The sequence below is a fragment of the Stenella coeruleoalba genome, assembly GCF_951394435.1.
Source record: "Stenella coeruleoalba genome assembly, chromosome: 4".
NCBI classification, from domain to species: domain Eukaryota; kingdom Metazoa; phylum Chordata; class Mammalia; order Artiodactyla; family Delphinidae; genus Stenella; species Stenella coeruleoalba.
In genome coordinates, this window is record NC_137149.1 from 132419444 (window position 1) to 132446042 (window position 26599).

Below are 26599 nucleotides of genomic sequence, written 5' to 3' on the forward strand. Positions count from 1 at the left end.
TAAATAATGCTGCTATGAACACTGGGGTGCATGTACCTTGTATCTTTTTGAATCAATGTTTTTGTTTTGTTTGGATATCTACCCAGAAGTGGAACTACTAGGTCATATGGTAGTTTTAAGTTTTTTGAGAAACTTCCATACTGTTTTCCACAGTGGATACACCAATTTACATTCCCACCAACGGTGCACGAAGTGGGAACACTTGTTACTGCATCCTCACCACATTCGTTATTTGTGTTCTTTTTGAAGATGGCCATTCTGACGGGTGTGAGGTGGTATCCCATTGTGGTTTTGATTTACAAGTGAAATGATTCTTTTAAAGTCGTGAATTAATTTATAGGTATTGTTTTTGCTAGAATTAGAGGATTAAGCATCATTTCCTATGTTTTGTCTCTATAAATGTAAGCTCTGAGAAAATATATTAGCATCAATAAGTAGATGGGAATACAGAAAATTTGCCTATTACAAAACCAAATTGTAATCAATATTTGAGCTACTTATGCTGAGGTACAGGGCATCAGGACTTCAACATATGGATTTGGGGGGTACACAATTTCACTCGTAATGGCAGACGTTCAAATAATGAGCTTTCTCAACACTATCCTAGAGCAATAGTTCAAACAGTCCTGTTGTTTGGTACCCTAGAGGTTATTATACCCCTGAATAAAGCATTACAGTAAGATGGGCCAATAGTGAAAGGCATGTCCTTCGTGAAGTGAGGGAAAAGGACTGTTACAGGGGAAGTGAGCAAGTTAGACCTGCATTTCAGGTAAGTTCTCAGGGAGATCAATTTTAGGAAAGAGTATACATAGAAGCAAAGGGTTTGGAAATTGGTCCCCCTAAAACTGTGTGCTGCACATACCTCAGGGAAAACGTTTGTTTACCCCTGTACTAATTTCCCAGTTTTAAGACTACTGCCTTGGATTCTTGCACCCATGTGCCAGGAGACTGACAGTTCAGCATCACACTGTTTAGAAGACTGGTATGGAAACAACACAAATGTCCATCAGCTGTAGAATGGATAAATGAATTGTGCTATGGCCATAAATGGAATGCTAAACAACAATGAAAATGAATGGAATCTAAATTATAAAAGACCTGGATGAATCTTTAGGATACAATACAGAATGCAAAAAGAAGTCATAAAAGAATAAATAAGCTATTTTTTACATTTATGTAATGATTAAAAACAGAAAACTAAAATATTTACAGATACAAATATATGCGGCTTATCTATTTAAAAAATCCAGGGATTTACAAGCACAAATTTCAAGCGAGTGGATACATCTGAAGGGACAAGAAAATAGGTGGAAATAATGAGGCACTCACAAAAAACATCAAAGGTGATAGTAGCGATCATTATCTTTTAAATTTGGAGGTAGGCATGCATATATTGTTGAATCCTGGCTCCTTACCCTTTACATGCATTTCATACATCTCTTTTTGTACTTACTTAATAGTAAATAAAATTTCTTAAAATTTTAAAAGGCTATGGGGCAGTTTAACAATTTAAGCAAAGTTCAAACTATATCTCTACTTAAGAACTTCCTATACTTACAACAAGTAAATATTCACTAAATCAGCTCTAAGAGACAGGAAAATCTGAGGATTTATCTGGGCCATTAATTTTTCCTAATTTGAGCAAACTGCAACAATTATCACAGCCAGCATTCAATTATTCTCACCACAGAGGGCAACCATGGAGTAATTCATGAAAAACAGCATAAAATGCAAAAAACATTACCATTTGGCCATAGGCTACATATTATTAATCTTGCAACACATTTACTTTTGCAGAGAATAATATAAAATGATGTTTATTGCTTGAACACACAACATGTGAAAAATTATGACAGAGCATGCCGAAGAATGCAGACTATTTGAAAGAGGCTGCTGAGGAACCTGACCATCTGGATAAGTAAGTTTTGATCTTATTTCCAGAACTGATAACTAGGTCAAGTTATTTACGTAATAATATTAGTTAATGATTTGCAAATATTAAAAAAGTCTTTAATCCACTCAAATCATTCTGAAGGAAATGCAAAGGCACACAGATCAAATCTCAAATCAAAACCGAAATTATAGCTCAAGTTTGACTTTGCTGGGAAAGAATGAAGGAAGTTTTTTCAACCTTTTTCAGGGCTAAAATCCAGACTAAAACCATTTGGAGGGAGTTAAAACACCATTTTGCAATGTTCTATCAGCAACAGCATAAACAACTGTTACTGTGTTTCAGAGAATTCTCTAGGCAGCTACCACATAAATCAAATAGAACTTGCTATAATAGGCACTGTGGAGTGTGAAGGAAGTAATAGCAGCAGCAATACAGACAAGTTGTAAAATGAAGTGAAGAACTCTAAAGGGTCTAAGATTTACCCTACTTTAGAGGTAACATACTAGCCTGCCACAGTTTCATGGATACTTGTAGAAGACCCCTGGGATAAAGACAAAGGATTTTATCATATTAGCCTGCCACAGTTTCATGGATACTCGTAGAAAACCCCTGGGATAAAGACAAAGAATTTTATCATACTAGCCGGCCACAGTTTCACGGATACTTGTAGAAAACCCCTGGGATAAAGACAAAGAATTTTATCATACTAGCCGGCCACAGTTTCATGGATACTTGTAGAAGCCTTCTGGGAAAGAGACAAAGGATTTTATTACTCAAGAAGCATGAGCATCAGCATGTTTGCATCAGTCCCCTCATCCCTGCCAAGGCCCATAGGAGCAATGGTGTTGGACCCAATGGATGCCTATGGGTTGTGTTACAGGCGTGGAACCCTGAGCTTAGGGAACCCCAGTCTTTTATAATGGGTATGCCTGCCCTTTGCTCCAGAGGAATATACTACCTATCTTCCACTGTTGATCACTATACAAACATCCTTGAAAAGATAGTTCAGACCAAAGGCCAATCACTGCCTCACTTGTAAGAGATGCAGAGACATGAGCAACTCACAGAGAATTGCCTCCCAACAGCCAGTGTTAAGACCTGAGCCTGCCATTTGTTGTTAAAAATCAAGCACGATAAACAAATGACTTTCCTTCCCTGATTACAACATATGTACCCAATGACAGAGCCTCAAAATATTAAGTGCAAATTCATAAAATTAGAAAGTTGAGCGATTTATAATCATAGTGAATGATGTTATTATACTTCTCTCAATAATTGAGAGATCAATCCAAAAGAGAATTAAAGAAGTGAAAGATTGAATGACACCATACATACTGTATTTAGTAACCATGCATAGAACTATAAACCCCCAACTTATAAATACATATTACTTCAAAATCTACAGTAAACATATCCCTAAATTTATCACATTTTATAACACATAGAAAACATTAAATTAACAAAGACTATTCTAAATAAATAATAAAAACGTGAAAACAACCACAAAACTTCCATATATTTGGAAATTTAAGTACAAATATAATTCATAGGTCAAAATAATTTTTAAAACTTAAAATTTAATGATAAGGAAATTGTTACATAGTAAAACATCTAGGATGCAGTTAAGACAGTATATAAAAAGAAATGTATAGCCTTAAATATTTATATGAGGAAAGGAAAAAAAATGAAAAAACATTTTTGGAAATGAATGAGATCTTAAAAAGCTATACAGGAGCATCTCAAATGAATTATTGATCAAAAAACTAAAGATAAATAAGGTTGAAAACTGTTAAAACCTAGTACCCAGTTACTTTATAATTCTCTGTATTTTTCACTGTGCTTGAATATTTTATATTCTTAAAAGAATCAGTATTTGTGAGAGGATTTACTCAAGGGATAGTGTTGCACATAGAATGTGGCAGCAGCAGAAGTTCTGAAATCATTCCGAGCAACTTTAAGGCAGACTTGCATGTTTATCTTTGTCAATATTCAGTAACTATTTATAAAACAGATTAGGAAAAGGTCAGTATGGCCCAAGGCACAGGCCTGTGGGACGTCACACGAAGAAGTACAGTTTCTACGTAATTGAGCTAGTTCATCTTTATAAGCAGTGAGGTACTATTATAATGTAGAATTCGGGGGAAATCAACCAGAAAACATTGTATATAATGAATGGTTTAGGAGTGATGAAGAGGCAGGAGGCAAGAGATCAGTGAAGAACCAATTGAAATACCTACATGGGAGGGGAGAAGAGTCTAAACTAGATAAGAAACAACTTATGTACATTAAATATAGTAATAATGATGATGATAATTAGCTCAAGAGCCATTACCAAGAAAAATGAACAGGTTTTGGTGGCTGAGATAAGGAAGAAGAAAAGAAGGGCATCAGTAAACTTCGGATATTCAGGGGTTTCTGCTGCTTGTTTAATGCAGAAGTTCACCCAGGAAGGGGAATGAGAGAACTTAGAGAAGCTTCCATGAGATAAGATGACCACACATCTTACATCTGGCATCATTTCTGCTTTAATAACTGCTTTAGGTGGAGTTCCCTGGAATAGATTCTGAGATGGAGACCTGCAAGCAGGAAGTTGATGCCCTTTGATTAACGCCCCCTGGCAGAGAGAAGGAAGTAAAACTGACTGAGCAAAGGAGATGGTTGAACCGTTGATGCAGTCTCACAAAAAGGCCTCACCTGACCTGTCAGGGAGCTCCAGAGTTAGGATGCCCTTCAGAGTCATTTCCCCGGAGGCAACAGGGTTTGCCTGTATCCTCACCCTCACTGACCAGGCATTAGAAACAGGCTGCTGAGGACAGGTGTGTGTGACTTTGGACCAGGCAGCACTAGTCAGCTGAGGCAATTCTTGACGTGGTAACGTTCCCAGTGGTTTGGAAGATGCCGGCCTCAGATGTGAAGAGGGGATCTGAGTGGCACATTGCAGCATCTACCACCTGCCCTCATGCCACTCAGATTCATGTGTGTCATATAATAAATTCTGGGTCCAGCTCTTGCAGGATTCTGTTTGGTCTGTTTTCCTAGGGAAACTGACAAAGGTGAGTGGAACAAAACTACAGCCCTACCACTGCAGGTGGTCTCAAAGCCACAGTGGAGTATCATTTCCTTGTCTGCCACCATTCTAGATTCCCCGCTTTCTCTGTTATCACCTCTGCTGGTCAGCTGACTTGCTAGAGGGGTGACCCAGACCCCCATGGTTAAGAGGTCTAAGCCCCTGGTCACCATGTCCTTAGGCCTTAGTTGTTACACTTGTCCATTTACTCCTCGCTGTTCGCACAATGGTAGTTCTTACCTTATAGGCCAAAGCACCAATATATTCTGCCAACTACCAAATGGGTCCATTGGAATTAGACATGTGGGGACCAAGGAAATGACCACTGGCTATATCCATGAGTCCAAGAGGTACACTGTGAGCTGGATCTGGACCAGGACCCCATTTATTACTTGGAAGTCATGATGATGCTTAAGTTCCGGGTCATCAATGTCAACTCAGACCTCACATCTGACACACCTTGAAATGATGTATTCTCCATTTTCTGTTGTACAAATATCCAAGTAAATGGCTGTAGGTCATTTTAGGGAAAGAATAAGGGAGGATGGGGGGTCATCATTATTGTATATACTTGGCATGGAATTACTGGCATTTTTTTCTCCAGGAATTTTGAACTCTCATTCAGTAAATGGGTTCTAGATTGGAAATTGCCTTTGTTCTGAAAACTGAATTTAGGACTGTGACTTTTTTTGGAATGGCTGCCTCCAAGAAGGTGCATGGCTTTGGGTGAGGGCAATGCATGGAGAGGGGTCACCTGAAAGCTGTCAGCCACCAACACTCCCAGCAGCCAGGGGAATGAGCATCCCAGACCTGGATGGTACGCTATGGTATGGCATCCATTACAACAACTAATACTTTTAGGGTGTATGTAGAAAGGTGGAACTAAGAAATAAAAGTTCGGTTGAAGTGATGGAAAAGAGAGAAATCTAAGACTCTTTTAAACTCTAAATGATCAAATTTCCTGTTGATCTTAACTCTGCCTCAATCTCTGAGGGTAACTTACCATATAGTGTTATCAGACTTATGTGGAATTATTTTGATATACCAAACAGAAATTGAACTAATAGGGGCTTCCCTGGTGGCGCAGTGGTTGAGAGTCTGCCTGCTAATGCAGGGGAAAAGGGCTCGAGCCCTGGTCTGGGAGGATCCCACATGCCGCGGAGCAACTGGGCCCGTGAGCCACAACTACTGAGCCTGCGCGTCTGGAGCCTGTGCTCCGCAACAAGAGAGGCCGCGATAGCGAGAGGCCCGTGCACCGCGATGAAGAGTGGCCCCCGCTTGAGAAACTAGAGAACTAGAGAAAGCCCTCACACAGAAATGAAGACCCAACACAGCAAAAATAAATAAATTAATTAAGAAACTGAACTAATATATTATGTATCTATAATTAAACAAAGTGTTTACCAGTGAAAAGGGCTTTGCTAGGGTTTCATGTATTTGCAGTAGGTGGAGAGGACAGCTGGAAAATTCTGACCCGACTCACTAAAAACGGCATAAGAGAACTCCCTAAATGGCAGCGCTAGCGCTCGAAACTTTTGCATGCCCTAGACTTCCACGCTAGGATTTTAGATATGATGAAAAACAACCAGACCACGAGAAAACTGCTTTTTTGTAATCAGTTTTCCAGTGTGAAGGGGCCCAGTTTAAGTAAAGGCCCCAAATAACATAGTATTGTGTACAGCACCCTCCCAGATGGCCTCTTCCAGTTCACATGGGGACGAAGAGTACTTTAGTGCTGGAGTTACAAACATATTGGTGTGCACTACGAGAGCCCAAATTCAAAGCTGCTCTTGATGCAAAGCCCTGAAAATTATTGCTTCGGTTCTTCATGATAATCAACCCAAACTGACTGCTGTGCATTCAAATCCTCCTACCTAACCACATGGAAATAATTGGAAGGAGTGGAATGTTATTAATATAAAACAACTATTTCTTATTGCTTATAGGCTGGTATATATTGGGCTTCTCTTTAATAAGCAGAGAAAGTAACAAGTCCAATTGAATGTTGATGTAAACTATGGGATTTCTGGCTTCAGAGGTGTAACTAGAAGAATAATGAACAAGGCTGTTATGGAAGAAAATTTCTGGAATTTAAGCATTGCCATTATGAGTTGGTTTATCTTTATTACTCTGAGTTTACAGAGTATTACAACAAATTACACAGTTTACAACAAATCTTTTACGACAATCTAACAATGTGTCTTTTCTACACTTTAGCTCAAACAGGAAAAGTAAACAAAATAAAGTTCCCTCTTTAAAATATTCAAGACTAGACCAAGAAAGCAAATCCAAAACTGTTAAACCAACCAACAGAAACAGCCTCTAAATGTAAAGCGCTTTTCTGTTTAAACTCATGTGAAGTTTCTATTGACAAAGCACCCTTTCCCCCACCATCTTTATCCTGCCCTTCATCTCAGCCCCATCTTCACAAGATTTGCACTTAGTATTTGTAAAGCTGTATAAAAATTCACTTAGGGCTTCCCTGGTGGCGCAGCGGTTGAGAGTCCGCCTGCCGGTGCAGGGGACACGGGTTCGTGCCCCGGTCCGGGAAGATCCCACATGCCGTGGAGCAGCTGGGCCCGTGAGCCACGGCCACTGAGCCTGCGCGTCCAGAGCCTGTGCTCTGCAACGGGAGAGGCCACAGCAGTGAGAGGCCCGCGTACCGCAAAAAAAAAAAAAAAAATTCACTTAGCCTGTCTGTATCATTTAAAGAGAAAACTTTTGTTATTACGTCATACTTGATAGTTCATGTATTATAATAGAAATAGAGCAGGTCCTTTGTGCAGGCTACTTGGGTTCATCGTTGGTGTGAGTGGATGAAATGAAGTCTGAGAAGACTTGCCTTAACAGGACCGTTGCAAATAAAACCAGACAGAGTGGAGGATCCTATGGACCAGAACACTTTAAGTCACAAAGGTGGTACAGTTGTAATTAATTATTTTTCAAAGGCAATACTGCGTTAACGTTGGGGAGGAGGAAGCATGACTGTCTGGTGCCACCTTAGGGCACAGAGTTTTCCCTAACTTGTATAACATAAGAATCACTTGGGTCACATATTAACAGACTGCCAGAGCCATCCCCCCTGGAGATTCTGAATCACATCTGAGGTGGATTCTGAAATCTGTATGTTTAACAAGTCTCTCTGGGTTTGATATGACGGGGCAAGAGAAGGAACTGCCCTTGCTTCTGCTACAGCCCAGAATGCTATGCAGCATTCCTAAGAAAATTCCTTTTGCTGAACTGCACTCTAAAAATAACAGTTCACAGAAAAAAATAGGGCTAGGGAAGGCCATGCAAAACCCGTGTAATGTTGTAACCAGAGCACTAACAGAAACAATAGCAATCCTAATTAAAACAAACAAAAAGCTACAACACTAAAGAAATATTGTACTACAGTAAATACAGGATTTTCTCATTAAAATAAGTGAAAGCTGGCTTAATGAAAAGTATGTAAAGAAGGATTAGACTGTCAAATCATGGAGACAAGGACAAAAACTGTAAAACAATACGGGAGAATCAAGCATCACGCACCTCCAAGACCGAGCAAGTGGCCAAATCGATTCTACCCAGGAGGTGAAGGGGTCCCACACACAGCATTATATTCTTCTGTTGCTTGCTGTCTCTCCTGTGTTAATACAACTTGCACTCAGTTTTTGTTACTTGTTGGCAACTGCGGTGAAATTGCTTATGCCCAAACCAAATTCCACATTATACTGACATCTTCACCCTATTTAACAATAACTTTTGAGGTAATGTGTGTAATGCAAACACACGTTTTAGAAGTAGAAGACTCAGAATGGTTATGTTCATGGCTACAGGAATGTAAGTTAAATTAGCTTTCTAAGAGGATATTTAAATAAAGAGACTTGAAATGTTCATACTTTTAAACTCAGTGACTTCCTTGCAAGCATCCCTGAGGCTGCTCCTGGGACCACTGCGCACTCTTCTGCACAGCCCCACTTCTTCAACCCTCTACCCTTCTATGCAAGGTCTAGGAGAGCCCACACTCTAACTGCAAGGGAGGCTGGCAAATCAAGTGTCTGGCATCTCTTTCAGCTTCTATAGTTGGGAGTGGGGATGAGTCTTGAACATAGAAAGAGGATTCAGATGCTGAAAGGAAAAATAGAAAGCCATATCCTTTAAAGGTATTAATTTTATAGCAGTAAAAATTGTAATTTTATCAGATAACTTGTTAACTGTTATCACACAGCCATATACCCACAGGATGGTATTCATATACCAGCACTTGAAATCTGCTTTTCAAGGATGATTTAATGACTTGGGAAATTCTTATCTTTATTTCTTATTACTATATCTCTATTTACTATATATTTACAAAGTAGAAAGACTAGAAGGATACACACCAAAGTGTTATCTGCATTTATTTCTGGTTTATAAAAAAAATTATGGGTAATTTTAATTTTCTTTTCTATACCTTTCTATCTTTTCCAAACATTTCTTAATGATCAAAAAGCAATAAATGGGTTACTTTTTAGTAAGTGGAGTTCGTTTGAACCCCCAAAAGATAGTACTTAACAGAGGATGGACTGTAGAACAAAGCTAAAAAAAAAAAAAATCAGATAATCATAAACATAATCCTGTCAGATTTTTTAATAAAATAGTAGCTTAATTAAATGAATGCATAATAAACTTATTACATGTTTCTTTCATTGCATATACTATAAAAGATCATTGTGATTGATCATTCTTGATAAATTCATATCTTATCATAGATAAGGATATCTTAGGGCCTAGTTTTTTAAACTTGGAGCTGCCAACTATTCAAAGATTGCAACACGTACTTTCATCTTATCCTGGGCAACTATCTGAGGCTTAGTTGAGATTTTAAAGGCCTGCTTAGGAATTACTCAGTTCCTACTTCCCAATGATGACTGTCATAATAAGTATCATTTGAACACTTTTGTGTTATATACTGTGCTAGACATTTTATATATGTTGCTTGTTAATTCTCATAACTCAATAAGTAAGGTATAATTTCTCCATTTTGCTAAAGGTAAACCTCAGAGAGATATTTAACTTGCTCAAAATCTTACAGCCACGAAGTTGTAGAATCCAAATGCAAACCCATGTCGGTTTGAAGTTTAGCAGGGCCAGGACAGCGTGAGGCATTAAATGCTAGAAAGTCAAGTCAAAGCAGGTCAAGGTTCAAATGTAGAGAAGACCAAGTACAAACACCAAGTTGTACAGTCAGGGTAGAAGGTGATTTCAGAGCCTAGAGGTAACATGGGATGAAAAGAGGAGGAGAGCAAGGTAGGTCAGCAACAAGCAACGAGACTTCCTTGGCCATTACATGGACACCCAAGAGCACTTGCCACTGTCTTTGCAGGTTGCTATAGAGACAGTATGAAGCACACGGCGGGGTCACGCTGCCTGCGGGCCAGACACAGGGCAGAGAGCAGATCACGGTCTCTATAAAAGTGGGTATTATTCACAGTCCAATTCCAGTCTGTGAAGGCATTGTAACTGGTAGTGAAGACCCAGGGACCTAGGCTGAGCCATAGGAAGGAAGATGTAAACATCCTGACGCCACACTCCTGGGTTTGCATCCCTACTTCACTACTGATTAATTGTGTAGTCATGGTTGGGTTTCTTGTGCTCAGTTTCCTTCCTTGTCTCTAATAAAGAAAGCTAATACTTCACAGAGTGGCTGCGAGCACGTAATGACAATATACACAAAGCAGTGCTTGGAACTGTACACAGTGCAAGCTCAGTACATAGTCTGTACCACTGGCTTTTAAGCATGATCTTTTTAGTCTAAAAGAGACCAGCCTCACACAGAGGGAATTAGTGAGAGAAGATATAGTCTAAAGCTCGTAAAGTCACCAAGGGGCTAAATTCCCTCAACATCAGGTGTGGACACAATGGACTATTTTAGGATCCCACTCACCAAATCCCCTGCCGGCCATGCTCTCATGGGTTCAGGGACTTGGCAGGTAGGACCCCACAGGTGGCAGACCTTAGAACTCTTCACTGGGTAGGCCAGAGATTGACAGAGCCTCCAAACAATAGACCAGTCATGTTGATTTGATTTAAGGCAAGATTCCAGATGCATTATTAAAGTGATGGTTAGCACTCAGATGAGGGAGAAGAGAAAAGTAGGGACCAGCCTACACTCACTGTCATTCATTCATAACAAACAATTTATCTCTTTGGCTTACCAGCCCCTAAATTTAGGTAAAGAAATATGACAACTGGCTTCAAATATTTTAAATACTTTTGTGTGCATGTGTAAAGATTACATTTGTTTGCAAGACCCTAAGACCCAAGGAACCGAAGCTACTGAAAAATAGATCTCAGTTCAATAAAAGGCTTTTCTAACAGTCTGAACTAGACGCTGCAAACTGCCTGCCAATTTATCCTTTGTGCAATCTTTTGTTTGGTTCACAAATAGGCATACTACATACACTGTGCATACTGTGTGTTCACAATTTGTGCAGTTGTGCAAAGTGACCCGGAAACTTTCACATTAAAATCCAGATTACTGTCTTCTCTCAAGAAATCCCACGATGTGTGCAAGGCCTGCATTCCCTTAGAGTAACAAGACACTGGTACTGAATGGAAGCCCCCTCTGTGGCTGGGTATATGCATTCCAGAAGGCCATTGTCCCCACCTGACCCAGACACTACTTTATACCATCTGTCTGAAATGCATTTGATATCTCAGATAATCTTAATAAATGCAAAGAAAGTTCCCCTTCCCTCATTAAAAAGATTCTCTGATTCTTTAATTTCCCGAGTCTAAAAGTCACTCAACAATCTCCATTTTTTGTTGTTGTTAGTTATTTATGACACTATCAGGCTCTGTGCGTCCTTTTCAATAAGAATCTAGCACCATTCTCTGCTTTAAACATATGTCCTATTTGGTAGCTCTTTGGCCAACAGCTGCAATGCTTCTCTCTCTCAAATTTCAAAGTAACTTTAAGAATAAGGACAGGAAATTCAAGTGCTTCAAAAGAACTTTTTGATTCTCTCCTGTGGCTGATAAATCCATGCCGAAGGGTAAATTACTATAACAGCTATCTATTTTTAAATGACTTCCGTCCCATTACTTCAATACATGCTGCGATTAAATATATTGGATTTTTTTATATTCAACTACATCAAGACCTCCTCCTTGAACTCTGCAGACTTTATTGATTTATATTCTTCAGAAAGTAAAAATCTTGAAAGGAACAGAGTTTCATTAATGTGTTAAGGTAGATCACGCTATTAACATAAATGAGAAAAATAGACTCACAGCAGCATTGTTCAAAATCAAATGGTGATTAAAAACAAAAATAAAAAACCTAGTCAGGGTTTGTGGGTATCAGGTAAAGAAAATAAAGCTGTTTTTGCTCAAGCTAAAACTGTTGGCTAACACTTGGATGTAGTAACATGTGGGAAGTTGTTTCTAAATATAATGTAAATTAATCCCCTTAGTCATTAGGTATCAGGCAATCTTACTATCCTTAAAACTCAGAAACAAGAAAATCCTCAGGGAAATTCTCAGTAGAAATAAGATATTAGTTAGTTTTTATAAATGTGTCTGTTAAATAATATTAAGTAAAATACTCATTTCTGTGATTAATATGCAATAAGAAAATATAAAATAAAATATGACTTGATGGAAAGCAAGCTACCTGATGTTTTAAAAAGTGAAAAATCCATTTCTAAAATGTTTCCTTACTTAAAAATATTCTCTTAAAATTGTTCAGAAGCACGTAACACTAAAAGTAACCTATTTTCTTTGCTTCTATTATTTAAAAGATAGATTTGAATTTTACTGAAAACTTTTAGAAAACTACAATGTTTTGGGAGATTTATAGGATTTCTTGATTAAAGACCTCTAAATATCTGTTCCTGAAATATTTCCAGCTCTATCTTAAATAAGTAAATTCTGAAAAAAGATTTGATTCAAATATTCTTGTTTCAAAGGCATTGCAGACATAGTTAATCCTCTGTGAGTTTATTTTGAATAAAATCAAGCTCAGTCAGAATGACCATCGTTAAAAAGTCTACAAATAATAAATGCTGGAGAGGGTGTGGAGAAAAGGGAACCCTCTTACACTGTTGGTGGGAACGTACATTTGTGCAGCCACTGTGGAGAACAGTATGGAGGTTCCTTAAAAAACTAAAAACAGGATTACCATATGATCCAGGGATCCCACTCTTGGGAATATATTCAGAGAAAACTGTAATTCGAAAAGATACATGCACCCCAATGTTCACAGCAGCACTATTTACAATAGCCAAGACATAGAAGCAACATAAGTGTCCATTGACAGATGAATGGATAAAGAAAATGTGTTCTATATACACAGTGGAATATTACTCAGCCATAAAAAGAAGGAAATAATGCCATTTGTAGCAACATGGATGGATCTAGAGATTATCATACTAAGTCAGACAAAGACAACTATCATATAATATCACTCATATGTGGAGTCTAAAAAAATAATACAAATGAACTTATTTATAAAACAGAAATAGACTCACAGTCATAGAAGAAAAACTTATGGTTACCAAAGGGAAAAGTGGGAGAGGGATAAATTAGGAGTTTGGGATTAACAGACACACACTACTATATATAAAATAGGTAAGCAACAAGCACCTCCTGTATAGCACAGGGAAGTATACTCCATATCTTGTAATAACCTATAATTGAAAAGAATCTAAAAAAGAATATATATGTATATATATAAGAAACTGAATCACTTTGCTGTATACCTGAAACTAACACATTGTAAATCAACTACATTTCAATAAAAATTAAAAACAATAAAAAAATTTTTTAATCAAGCTGATTTTAAAATGACAACCACCTGGATCCCTGCCTCCATTTTCTTCTCAATAAACACAGAAGAAGTCTGTTGTGTGAGATCATGAAGAAAGAACTGTCTGTCTTAGGTGGCAGGGTCAGGCCTGAGGAGCAAAAGGTGAAGTTCTTCTGATTATGGAGAGCTGAGTGAAAATTTACAAGAACTGAAACGAGAAGAAGCATTACAGGCGGAAGTGACAGCTTGTGGAGAATTATGGCAATGGGAGGAATGTGGGGTATTTGGAAAAAATCAGTTTCTTGTGCCTAGAATGGAGGCTATAGTAGAGTAATATGGTACTAGTAAAACCATACCTTTGAAACCATTTGGGTGTCAGTTTAAATCCTGATTCAGGTATTACTAAAATCTTCTTTCAGGTGATAAAAATAATCCACATGGCAGTAGGGGATAGATCTGGCTTAACAACAATCTGTATGAAAAAATACTTGTTAATCATGCCTGTTCTGTGCTCTACATTCTAAGGGAAACATTGGCAACCAGTAGAGAACAATTAAGAGAAGAGGTTGTTTAATTTGAAGAAAGTACTATCTTTGAATATTTGAAGGACTTTCCTATAAGAGATAATTACGTGATCTTTCCGAGAATGCTATTTTTTGTGAAAGGGCATCTCAATCAGACTAACAGAGCACTTTGTAGCCATAAGAACGGCCTTATAATTCTTCACAAAGACAAAAGCCCCTTCTCTCTAGAAAGCAAGGCTGGATGACCATCCAGCAGAGATGCTGTGGATGGGATTCCTGTGGCAGATACTAGACCCCCTGTGGCTTTTAAGAGCCTCTCAAATTCTGAGATTCAATTGTTTTATAATTTCAAATGTTGGCTTGCAAAAGTCAAGGTAGATCTCATTGTTTTGATTCTTCTCTTTATTCAAATCAATTTTGAAATCGTTTTTTTTCCTTAACTTTCCTCTTTTTATTGAGTTAAAATTCTACTTGGGTCACTTTCTTTCCTCATCACCCTATCTAATCTACTATGTTGGTACCCATAATGATAAGAATTTATTCCCCCTAACATATTTGCAACAGCCTAAAATTGCATTGCATCACTCCATTTCTATCACTATGGAAAAACTGGAAGAAAAAGAAAAAACAGGATTTACTCATACAAAAAAAGCAAATGGATTTTAGAAAAGTAATGACCAACTGTTTATGACTCCAAACTACAAAAAGATGAAATTATACTTTCTTAACATTAGAATAATAATAATGCAGTAGAAATATAGAAATATAATGCACAAATAGAGTGTCTTAGAGGAACAAGGAGGTTTTGAAGGTTTTGCCTTCATTGCTTAATCACCCAGGAATCCTGCAGGATAGAAATTATTATCCCCAGTCATAAATGAGGAAGCTGAGGTTCAACGTGGTTAAATAACATGCTAGAGCTCGAAGAGCCAAAAGAACTGGCTTTGAACTAATGCTCTGATTCTGAAACCTGTGTTTTTAGGCTATCCAGACTCTCTCCCCTTAGCAGAAGCAAGATGGCATTTAGAACAGAGGCTGTGTTTTTAAAATATTTAAGGAAATAACACAGAGTAAGACATTAAGTGAAAAGCTATAAAGTTTTGGCACACAGCTTCCAGATTAAGAGATAAAGCACATCAAAGTTATGCATGTGAAAATGTTACAAGACAGGTGCAAAAACTTAGCTTGAAGGAGCTAAATGGCACAGTGTTGGTAGGTATCACCCAAGTCCAGGATACATTTCTTCCAAACAACTGAAATTAGCTAGTTAGAGAAGCCCTACTGCTAGTATGGAATTTTTACAAAAGTTGTTTAGTGCATCTTTAACTTCAGTACAACAAGTCTATGAGCCTTTTTTCAAAGGTATCCGCCCATCACATACCAGAACACCTTGCACAGTGTTGGCACATTAAAAGTAACATGAGGCAAGACTGACTGATTGAATGAATGAATGAATGAAATTATATAAAACCAAATAATGGGCATAGGTACAAGAATAACACATATAACAAAAGGTTTACCTGTACAGAACACTCCATTCTTAAGGGATCTCCATGGTATTTGCCAGTTAATAGGGTTTCCTGGTTACTAATAATTAATTAGTATTTATCTAGCATTTTCTCTGTGCCAAGTGCTGTGCTAAGTATTGCACATGGATTTGCTCAGTTATTGCTCATGAAATTCCTTTGAGACAGTTTAGCAGGAAGGTAGACAGCACAAACTCTGGAGCCAGACTACGTGGATCTGGCTCCACATTTACTAGTAGTGTCAGCTTGAGCAAAATACTTAACCTCACCATGCTCAGTTTTCTAATCTATAAAATGAGATTAAAAGAGTTTCCCTCTTATAGGACATAGAGTGCTTAGTTCAGCCCTGGCATAGAATATATTAAAAAGTGTTAGCAGGCTTCCCTGGTGGCGCAGTGGTTGCGAGTCCACCTGCCGATGCAGGGGACACAGGTTCGTGCCCCGGTCCGGGAAGATCCCACATGCCGCGGAGCGGCTAAGCCCGTGAGCCATGGCCGCCGAGCCTGCGCGTCCGGAGCCTGTGCTCCGCAGCGGGAGAGGCCGCAGCAGTGAGAGGCCCGCGTACCGCAAAAAAAAAAAAAAAAAGTGTTAGCTGTTATCATTCAGATCTAGAGCCACACTGCCTAGGTTCTAATCCCACTTTCACCTCTAACTAACTATAGGATCACGAACAAATAACTTAATTCTCAGAGACACAGTTGTGTTATCTCCAAACAGATGACAGTAATACATCCTGAGGTTTTTTATCGATTACATAAGTTAATATACAAGTGCTTAGAAGAGTGCCTGGTGTACAAAAACACTCAATAAATGTTGACGATAATAATCCTCATTTTATAAATGAGAAAACTGAAATTCTCACATGCCCTGTGAGTGTGGTCCAGGACTCAAACCCGGACAGACTGACTCTAGTGTCTTCATTCATTTTAGGTGATCTCAAAACAAACATTGAAGTGTTAAAGAAATGCTACCTAATAACAACAATATTTTGGATTATAACCTAATTATTTTGAATATACAATTCGATGAGAACAATCTGTGTTGGACTCCAAGTAATCATTTCACTAATAGCTCTTTAAAATGAGGGCATGTAAGTTGAAGGCAGCATCATAAAATCATCAGGCGCACTTCCATTTCTACAGCAGTAATACTTGGCATGAGCGCTCTCAGAGAATCTTAAATATGTCTCTCTCTCTCCTTCCTCGCTGCTTGCTTCCAAACTCCAACTACTTCAAGTCTCTTTATATCCTCTGATTTCTAATTTTCTTCTATCTTGCCCTAAAAGACCATGGACTTACCCATTGCCAAAAGTGTGCATTGGAAAAAGCATGGGTTTTGTAGTTAGACAAACATTGGTAAATTAACATAACAGCAGATCTTATGTTGTGAATATTAAAACAGTGTTCTTAATTTCCCCCTTTCAGCTTTTCTTCACCAATTTGAGCCTGAGGTTTACTGCTCTAGGGAAGGAAAGAGCCTAGAACAAAGGCAGTATTGCTCAACTTTGATTCTCAGAGCTAACTTTTTGAACTCTTTAAGGAAGAAAGTGGACTTGAAAGCCAGGCTGTCAGGACAAAGAGAGAAAAAGTTGTCTACCTCACAAAACACCACTTTAAGCCCACTTTAAGCACGTGGAGATGCAGGGTTGGTGCACCAGATCACAGAATCCAGGATGTGGCATAAAGGAGGTGGGAAGCCCACCCTTCCAGCCTGGTTGAACAAAAGCGGGCAAAGGTAGGTGAGATATATGTGTCCTGCTCTCCTATCTCAGAGTATTCAATTTAGGGAAATGCCTAAAACACAAGCACTTTTGTCCTACTTTACGTAGGGAAGGGGTGGGTGGTGGCAACCAAGTAAAAGCTGTAGCATCGTGTGATTAGGCAGAAGAAGGGTCTTTGCTGAGTTCTCCTAAAATAGATGTTCCCACCTGACCCCAACATAGCACACAGAAGTCAGCTCATAGTCTGACTTGGCTCGAAGTCAAGTGTGGCAAGGGCAAAGTGTTCCAGGGACTGAGTGGATGTCACAGAGATCTTAAGGCTAATTACCAAAGAGCCCCTGGCCCTGAACCTGGATTTCTAGAGAATAGACAACAACCTCAGCCTCTAACAGGGCAAGCAGTAGTCACAGGTAAACAAGAGGCATTTCCATAGGGACAAAAGGACAGTACAGAGCCTTGAAAAAACATCTTGGAGACCATCTCTTTCCCTTCACCACAGGATACCCCCTTCAGTATACACAGACACCATGTTGGAGAGAAGGAGGCTGAGAAGGAGGAGACCAAAATACTGGGATTTAGACCAAAAACATATTAGGTTGCCTAAAGACTTAAATTGGATTAGACTAAAATTATTGGATTAGAAAAAATTGTTCCACTTTGCTACTCTGTAGATTAGACCCTTGAAAGAAAGATCAAATACATGAGAGAGAACATAAACTGCATATGTTCATTTTACATTCATGTGTATAAATTTGTGATCCTCCTTCTACCAATAGATTTTCTTTTTGACAAGGACCAATAGTTTTCAGAAATTTTATCAGCACAAAAGTCAACCAAACAGAAAGGAATTAGCATTTATTGTCAGAACCCTTGTATGTCATGTAACATGAATGCTGAGGACACGGAGACTCAGAAGTAATAACAAGCATACCTTACTTAAACTATGTGCCAGTCACTGTGCTAAGTACAATGCATGTATTATCTCAATTAAACTTCATGTAGTAGGTACTAATGTTGGTCCATTTTTACAGACGAAGAAACCAAAGCTTTTGAGGTTAAGTAACTTCACCAAGGTCAATAGATACAGGATTGAGACCCAAGGCCACTTTACTCCAGAGCCTGAGCTCTTAACTGCTACCCACTCCTAGAATACAAGAGCAGAGTGACCTGTCCATTACGCTGGTACTAGTACTGCTATACGGAATAGACCTGACAATAACCTTCCTCTATGTGGAAAGGGATTCACAGAGATACTTGAAAAGGAAGGACAGAGTGATGTGTGATAATTATTTCAGATTCATTCCAAGAGATACATTTTAGCAAGATTAGATTGTTTCTTTTAAAAAGAAAATAGAAACATAGGTAATACCTGTTTTTTTTTCAGACTGAAGAAAGTTTGCTGTGGATAATTTTTTTAAAAAACAAACTTTCCAAAACAAATGGAAGACAGGAAAAAAGGAAAAGGAGGGAGGAAGGAAGAAAGAGGGGGAAAAAGACAGAGAACTTTGTGCGGCAAGGACTCTGGATTTCATATAACCTTTCTACTTACTTTGTAGCAGCACTGGCCATGCTCACAGAATTGATTTAATACCAGGATTCTTCTACCTAAAATAAAAATAAACATTCGTTTAAATAGACAAATGAAATTTGCTCTATGAAGCATACACATAAGTAATAGATTTTAAGTTATTAAAAATGTTTAATAAAATTGTATCAGGATAAATGGGCAAAGGGCATATAAATTCATTAAATAGAAAATTAAAAACAACAACAAAAGTATATCAATATATATTTATCAATTCTAAATTTTCTCATTTCTCATTTCTGGATAACTTAATAGTATTTTAAAATATTTGTTGAACAAGCAAGTACCAGAAAGCTTGAATTCTCTTTTTCATCCTCATTTCCAACATAAATTTGAGAACAAATAGTTTTGGACTTTTAGAAATTCTTTGTGTATAGTGTGAAATATATTGTTATTTCTTTTATAAAAACTCTTGTAAAAACTTATAATCTGTAAAATAATTAAACTTTCATGTCCCGCAATTTTTTTCACTTAGTCTGCTTCTATAATATGTCAAAAATGTAAACCAAAAAAAAAAAGGCAGTTGAGGATCTAGATCAGTGTTTCTAAAAGTGTGATATCCATACCCCTGGGAACCCCTGAGATACTTTCAGGGAGTCTATGAGGTCAAAGATATTTTCATAACAATATTATGATGTTAGGGTCTTTTCCAGTGTTGGCATTTACATTGATGGTGCAAAGCTACAGCAGGAGAAACAGTACTTAAGCACAAATCAAGGTAATGACACCCAATGTGCTTATAGTATACTTGAAATAAAAATACTAATGATGATAATAGTAATACGAATGCCAGTTTCACTCATTGATGCTTTTCATGAAGCAAAAGATATGTTAATTTAAAAAAATTCGGGCCTTGGGATTCCCTGGCGACGCAGTGGTTGAGAGTCCGCCTCCCGATGCGGGGGACAAGGGTTCGTGCCCCGGTCCGGGAAGATCCCACATGCCGCCGAGCAGCTGGGCCCGTGAGCCATGGCCGCTGAGCCTGTGCGTCTGGAGTCTGTGCTCCGCAACGCGAGAGGCCACAGCAGGGAGAGGCCTGCGTACCGCTAAAAAAAAAAAAATTAAAGCCTTGAGGCTTCCGGGAACATGGCGGAAGAGTAAGACGCGGAGATCACCTTCCTCTCCACAGATACACCAGAAATACATCTACACGTGGAACAACTCCTACAGAACACCTACTGAACGCTGGCAGAAGACCTCAGACCTCCCAAAAAGCAAGAAACCACCCCCCCCCCACGTTCCTGGGTAGGGCAAAAGAAAAGAGAATAAACAGAGACAAAAGGATAGGGACGGGACCTGCACCAGTGGGAGGGAGCTGTGAAGGAGAAAAGCTTTCCACACACTAGGAAGCCCCTTCACGGGCGGAGACTGTGGGTAGCGGAGGGGGAAAGCTTCGGGGCCACGGAGGACAGCACAGCAACAGGGGTGCGGAGGGCAAAGCGGAGAGATTCCCGCACAGAGGATCAGGGCCGACCAGCACTCACCAGGCCGAGAGGCTTGTCTGCTCACCCGCTGGGGCGGGCGGGGCTGCGAGCTGAGGCTCGGGCTTCGGTTGGAAGGAGAGGGAGAGGACTGGGGTTGGCGGCGTGAACACAGCCTGCAGGGGGTTAGTAAGCCACGGCTAGCCGGGAGGGAGTCCGGGGAAAAGTCTGGACCTGCGGAAGAGGCAAGAGACTTTTTCTTCCCTCTTTGTTTCCTGGTGCGCGAGGAGAGGGGATTAAAAGCGCCGCTTAAAGGAGCTCCAGAGACGGGCGCGAGCCGCGGCTAAAAGCGCGGACCCCAGAGACGAGGATGAGACGCTAAGGCTGCTGCTGCCGCCACCAAGGGGCCTGTGTGCGAGCACAGGTCACTATCCACACCCCCCTTCCGGGGAGCCTGTACCTCCCGCCACGGCCAGGGTCCCGGGATCCAGGGACAACTCCCCCGGGAGAACGCACGGCGCGCCTCAGGCTGGTGCAACGTCATGCTGGCGCGACGTCACGTCGGCCTCTGCCGCCGCAGGCCCGCCCCGCACTCCGTGCCCCTCCCTCCCCCCCGGCCTGAGTGAGCCAGAGCCTCCGAATCAGCGGCTCCTTTAACCCTGTCCTGTCTGAGCGAAGAACAGACGCCCTCCGGCGACCCACACTCAGAGGCGGGGCCAAATCCAAAGCTGAGCCCCTGGGAGCTGTGAGAACAAAGAAAAGAAAGGGAAATCTCTCCCAGCAGCCTCAGAAGCAGCGGATTACAGCTCCACAATCAACTTGATGTACCTGCAGCTGTGGAATACATGAATAGACAACGAATCATCCTAAATTGAGGAGGTGGACTTTGAGAGCAAGATTTATGATTTTTTCCCCTTTTCCTCTTTTGGTGAGTGTGTATGTGTATGCTTCTGTGTGAAATTTTGCCTGTATAGCTTTGCTTCCACCATTTGTCCTAGGGTTCTATCCGTCTGGTTTTTTTTGTTGTTGTTTTCTTAATAATTTTTTTTTATTTTAATAACTTTATTATATTTTATCTTACTTTATTTTATTTTACTTTATCTTCTTTCTTTCTTCTTTTCCTTCCTTCCCTCCCTCCTTTCTCCCTCCCTCCCTCCCTCCTTTCTTTATTTCTACTTCTACTAATTCTTTCTTTCTACTTTTTCTCCCTTTTATTCTGAGCTGTGTGGATGAAAGGCTCTTGGTGCTGCAGCCAGGAGTCAGTGCTGTGCCTCTGAGGTGGGAGAGCCAACTTCAGAACACTGGTCCACAAGAGACCTGCCAGCTCCACATAATATCAAACGGCGAAAATCTCCCAGAGATCTCCATCTCAACACCAGCACCCAGCTTCACTCAACGACCAGCAAGCTACAGTGTTGGACATCCTATGACAAACAACTAGCAAGACAGGAACACAGCCCCGCCCATTAGCACAAAGGCTGCCTAAAATCATAGTAAGTCCACAGACACCCCAGAACACACCACCAGACGTGGACCTGCCCACCAGAGAGGCAAGATCCAGCCTCATCCATCAGAACACAGGCACTAGTCCCCTCCACCAGGAAGCCTACACAACCCACTGAACCAACCTTAGCCACTGGGGACAGACACCAAAAACAACGGGAACTACGAACCTGCAGCCTGCAAAAAGGAGACCCCAAACACAGTAAGATAAGCAAAATGAGAAGACAGAAAAACACACAGCAGATGAAGGAGCAAGATAAAAACCCACCAGACCTAACAAATGAAGAGGAAATAGGCAGTCTACCTGAAAAAGAATTTAGAATAATGATAGTAAAGATGATCCAAAATCTTGGAAATAGAATGGACAAAATTCAAGAAACATTTAACAAGGACCTAGAAGAACTAAAGATGAAACAAACAACGATGAACAACACAATAAATGAAAGTAAAAATACTCTAGATGGGATCAATAGCAGAATAACTGAGGCAGAAGAACGGATAAGTGACCTGGAAGATAAAATAGTGGAAATAACTACTGCAGAGCAGAATAAAGAAAAAAGAATGAAAAGAACTGAGGACAGTCTCAGAGACCTCTGGGACAACATTAAACGCACCAACATTTGAATTATAGGGGTTCCAGAAGAAGAAGAGAAAAAGAAAGGGACTGAGAAAATATTTGAAGAGATTATAGTTGAAAACTTCCCTAATATGGGAAAGGAAATAGTTAATCAAGTCCAGGAAGCACAGAGAGTCCCATACAGGATAAATCCAAGAAGAAATATGCCAAGACATATATTAATCAAACTGTCAAAAATTAAATACAAAGAAAACATATTAAAAGCAGCAAGGGAAAACAACAAATAACACACAAGGGAATCCCCATAAGGTTAACAGCTGATCTTTCAGCAGAAACTCTGCAAGCCAGAAGGGAGTGGCAGGACATATTTAAAGTGATGAAGGAGGAAAACCTGCAACCAAGATTACTCTACCCAGCAAGGACCTCATTCAGATTTGATGGAGAAATTAAAACCTTTACAGACAAGCAAAAGCTGAGAGAGTTCAGCACCACTAAACCAGCTTTACGACAACTGCTAAAGGAACTTCTCTAGGCAAGAAACACAAGAGAAGGAAAAGACTGACAATAACGAACCGAAAACAATTAAGAAAATGGGAATAGGAACATACATATTGATAATTACCTTAACTGTAAATGGACTAAATGCTCCCACCAAAAGACACAGATTGGCTGAATGGATACAAAAACAAGACCCATATATTTGCTGTCTACAAGAGACCCACTTCAGACCTAGAGACACATACAGACAGAAAGTAAGGGGATGGAAAAAGATATTTCATGCAAATGGAAACCAAAAGAAAGCTGGAGTAGCAATTCTCATATCAGACAAAATAGACTTTAAAACAAAGACTATTAGAAGAGACAAAGAAGGACACTACATAATGATCAAGGGACCAATCCAAGAAGATATAAAAATTGTAAATATTTATGCACCCAACATAGGAGCACCTCAATACATAAGGCAAATACTAACAGCCATAAAAGGGGAAATCGACAGTAACACATTCATAATAGGGGACTTTTTTTTTTTTTTTTTTTGCGGTACGCGGGCCTCTCACTGTTGTGGCCTCTCCCGTTGTGGAGCACAGGCTCCAGACGTGCAGGCTCAGCGGCCATGGCTCATGGCTCATGGCTCATGGCTCCACAGCATGTGGGATCCTCCCAGACCTGGCAAGAACCCGCGTCCAACCACCCGCGGACTCTCAACCACTGCGCCACCAGGGAAGCCTTCATAGTAGGGGACTTTAACACCCCACTTTCACCAATGGAAAGATCATCCAAAATAAAAATAAATAAGGAAACACAAGCTTTAAATGACACATTAAACAAGATGGACTTAATTGATATTTATAGGACATTCCATCCAAAAACAACAGAATACACATTTTTCTCAAGTGCTCATGGAACATTCTCCAGGATAGATCATATCCTGGGTCACAAGTCAAGCCTTGGTAAATTTAAGAAAATTGAAATTGTTTCAAGTATCTTTTCTGACCACAACGCTATGAGACTAGATATCAATTACAGGAAACGATCTGTAAAAAATACAAACACATGGAGGCTAAACAATACACTACTTAATAACGAAGTGATCACTGAAGACATCAAAGAGGAAATTAAAAAATACCTAGAAACAAATGACAATGGAGACACAACGACCCAAAATCTATGGGATGCAACAAAAGCAGTTCTAAGAGGGAAGTTTATAGCAATACAATCCTACCTTAAGGAACAGGAAACATCTCGAATAAACAACCTAACCTTGCACCTAAAGCAATTAGAGAAAGAAGAACAAAAAAACCCCAAAGTTAGCAGAAGGAAAGAAATCATAAAAATCAGATCAGAAATAAATGAAAAAGAAGGAAACGAGAGCAAAGATCAATAAAAACTAAAAGCTGGTTCTTTGAGAAGATAAACAAAATTGATAAACCATTAGCCAGACTCATCAAGAAAAAAAGGGAAAAGACTCAAATCAATAGAATTAGAAATGAAAAAGGAGAAGTAACAACTGACACTGGAGAAATACAAAAGATCATGAGAGATTACTACAAGCAACTCTATGCCAATAAAATGGACAACCTGGAAGAAATGGACAAATTCTTAGAAATGCACAACGTGCCAAGACTGAATCAGGAAGAAACAGAAAATATGAACAGACCAATCACAAGCACTGAAATTGAAACTGTGATTAAAAATCTTCCAACAAACAAAAGCCCAGGACCAGATGGCTTCACAGGTGAATTCTATCAAACATTTAGGGTAGAGCTAACACCTATTCTTCTCAAACTCTTCCAAGATATAGCAGATGGAGGAACACTCCCAAACTCATTTTATGAGGCCACCATCACCTTGATACCCAAACCAGACAAGCATGTCACAAAGAAAGAAAACTACAGGCCAATATCACTGATGAACATAGATGCAAAAATCCTCAACAAAATACTAGCAAACAGAATCCAACAGCACATTAAAAGGATCATACACCATGATCAAGTGGGGTTTATTCCAAGAATGCAAGGATGCTTCTGTATATGCAAAACAATCAATGTGATATACCATATTAACAAACTGAAGGAGAAAAACCATATGATCATTTCAATAGAGGCAGAGAAAGCTTTTGACAAAATTCAACACCCATTTATGATAAAAACCCTCCTGAAAGTAGGCATAGAGGGAACTATCCTCAACATAATAAAGGCTATATATGACAAACCCACAGCCAACATTGTCCTCAATGGTGAAAAACTAAAAGCATTTCCACTAAGATCAGGAAGAAGACAAGGTTTCCCACTCTCACCACTCTTATTCAACATAGTTTTGGAAGTTTTAGCCACAGCAATCTGAGAAGAAAAGGAAATAAAAGGAATCCAAATCAGAAAAGAAGAAGTAAAGCTGTCACTGTTTGCAGATGACATGATACTATACATAGGGAATCCTAAAGGTGCTACCAGAAAACTACTAGAGCTAATCAATGAATTTGGTAAAGTAGCAGGATACAAAATCGATGCACAGAAATATCTGGCATTCCTATACACTAATGATGAAAAATCTGAAAGTGAAATCAAGGAAATACTCCCATTTACCATTGCAACAAAAAGAATAAAATATCTAGGAATAAACCTACCTAAGGAGACAGAAGACCTGTATGCAGGAAATTATAAGACACTGATGAAATAAATTAAAGATGATACAAATAGATGGAGAGATATACCATGTTCTTGGATTGGAAGAATCAACATTGTGAAAATGACTCTACTACCCAAAGCAATCTACAGATTCAATGCAATCCCTATCAAACTACCACTGGTATTTTTCACAGAACTAGAACAAAATATTTCACAATTTGTATGGAAACACAAAACACCCCGAATAGCCAAAGCAATCTTGAGAACGAAAAACGGAGCTGGAGGAATCAGGCTCCCTGACATCAGACTATACTACAAAGCTACAGTAATCAAGACAGTATGGTGCTGGCACAAAAACAGAAAGATAGATCAATGGAACAGGATAGAAAGCCCAGAGATAAGCCCATGCACATATGGTCACCTTATCTTTGATAAAGGAGGCAGGAAGGTACAGTGGAGAAAGGACAGCCTCTTCAATAAGTGGTGCTGGGAAAACTGGACAGGTACATGTAAAAGTATGAGATTAGATCACCCTCTAACACCATACACAAAAATAAGCTCAAAATGGATTAAAGATCTAAATGTAAGGCCAGAAACTATCAAACTCTTAGAGGAAAACATAGGCAGAACACTCTATGACATAAATCATAGCAAGATCCTTTTTGACCCACCTCCTAGAGAAATGGAAATAAAAACAAAAATAAACAAATGGGACCTAATGAAACTTCAAAGCTTTTGCACAGCAAAGGAAACCATAAACAAGACCAAAAGACAACCCTCAGAATGGGATAAAATATTTGCAAATGAAGCAACTGACAAAGGATTAATCTCCAAAATTTATAAGAATGTCATGCAGCTCAATAACAAAAAAACAAACAACCCAA

General features: G+C 39.3%; 1 protein-coding gene across 9 annotated transcripts in view; it reads right to left on the reverse strand.

The window, feature by feature from the left end:
• The window catches only part of LOC307186164 (uncharacterized protein), a 437480-nt gene that overhangs the window by 302633 nt on the left and 108248 nt on the right, over positions 1-26599 (reverse strand). For 6 of the 9 annotated variants that reach the window (XM_079921027.1, XM_079921025.1, XM_079921022.1 and 3 more), the window contains one exon: positions 19054-19109. The gene's annotated coding sequence lies outside the window, so the exon portion shown is untranslated. Of the gene's footprint in view, positions 1-8492; positions 8520-19053; positions 19110-20573; positions 21001-26599 lie in introns of those variants that run through there. The other 3 variants (XM_079921023.1, XM_079921024.1, XM_079921026.1) reach the window with 2 other exon arrangements.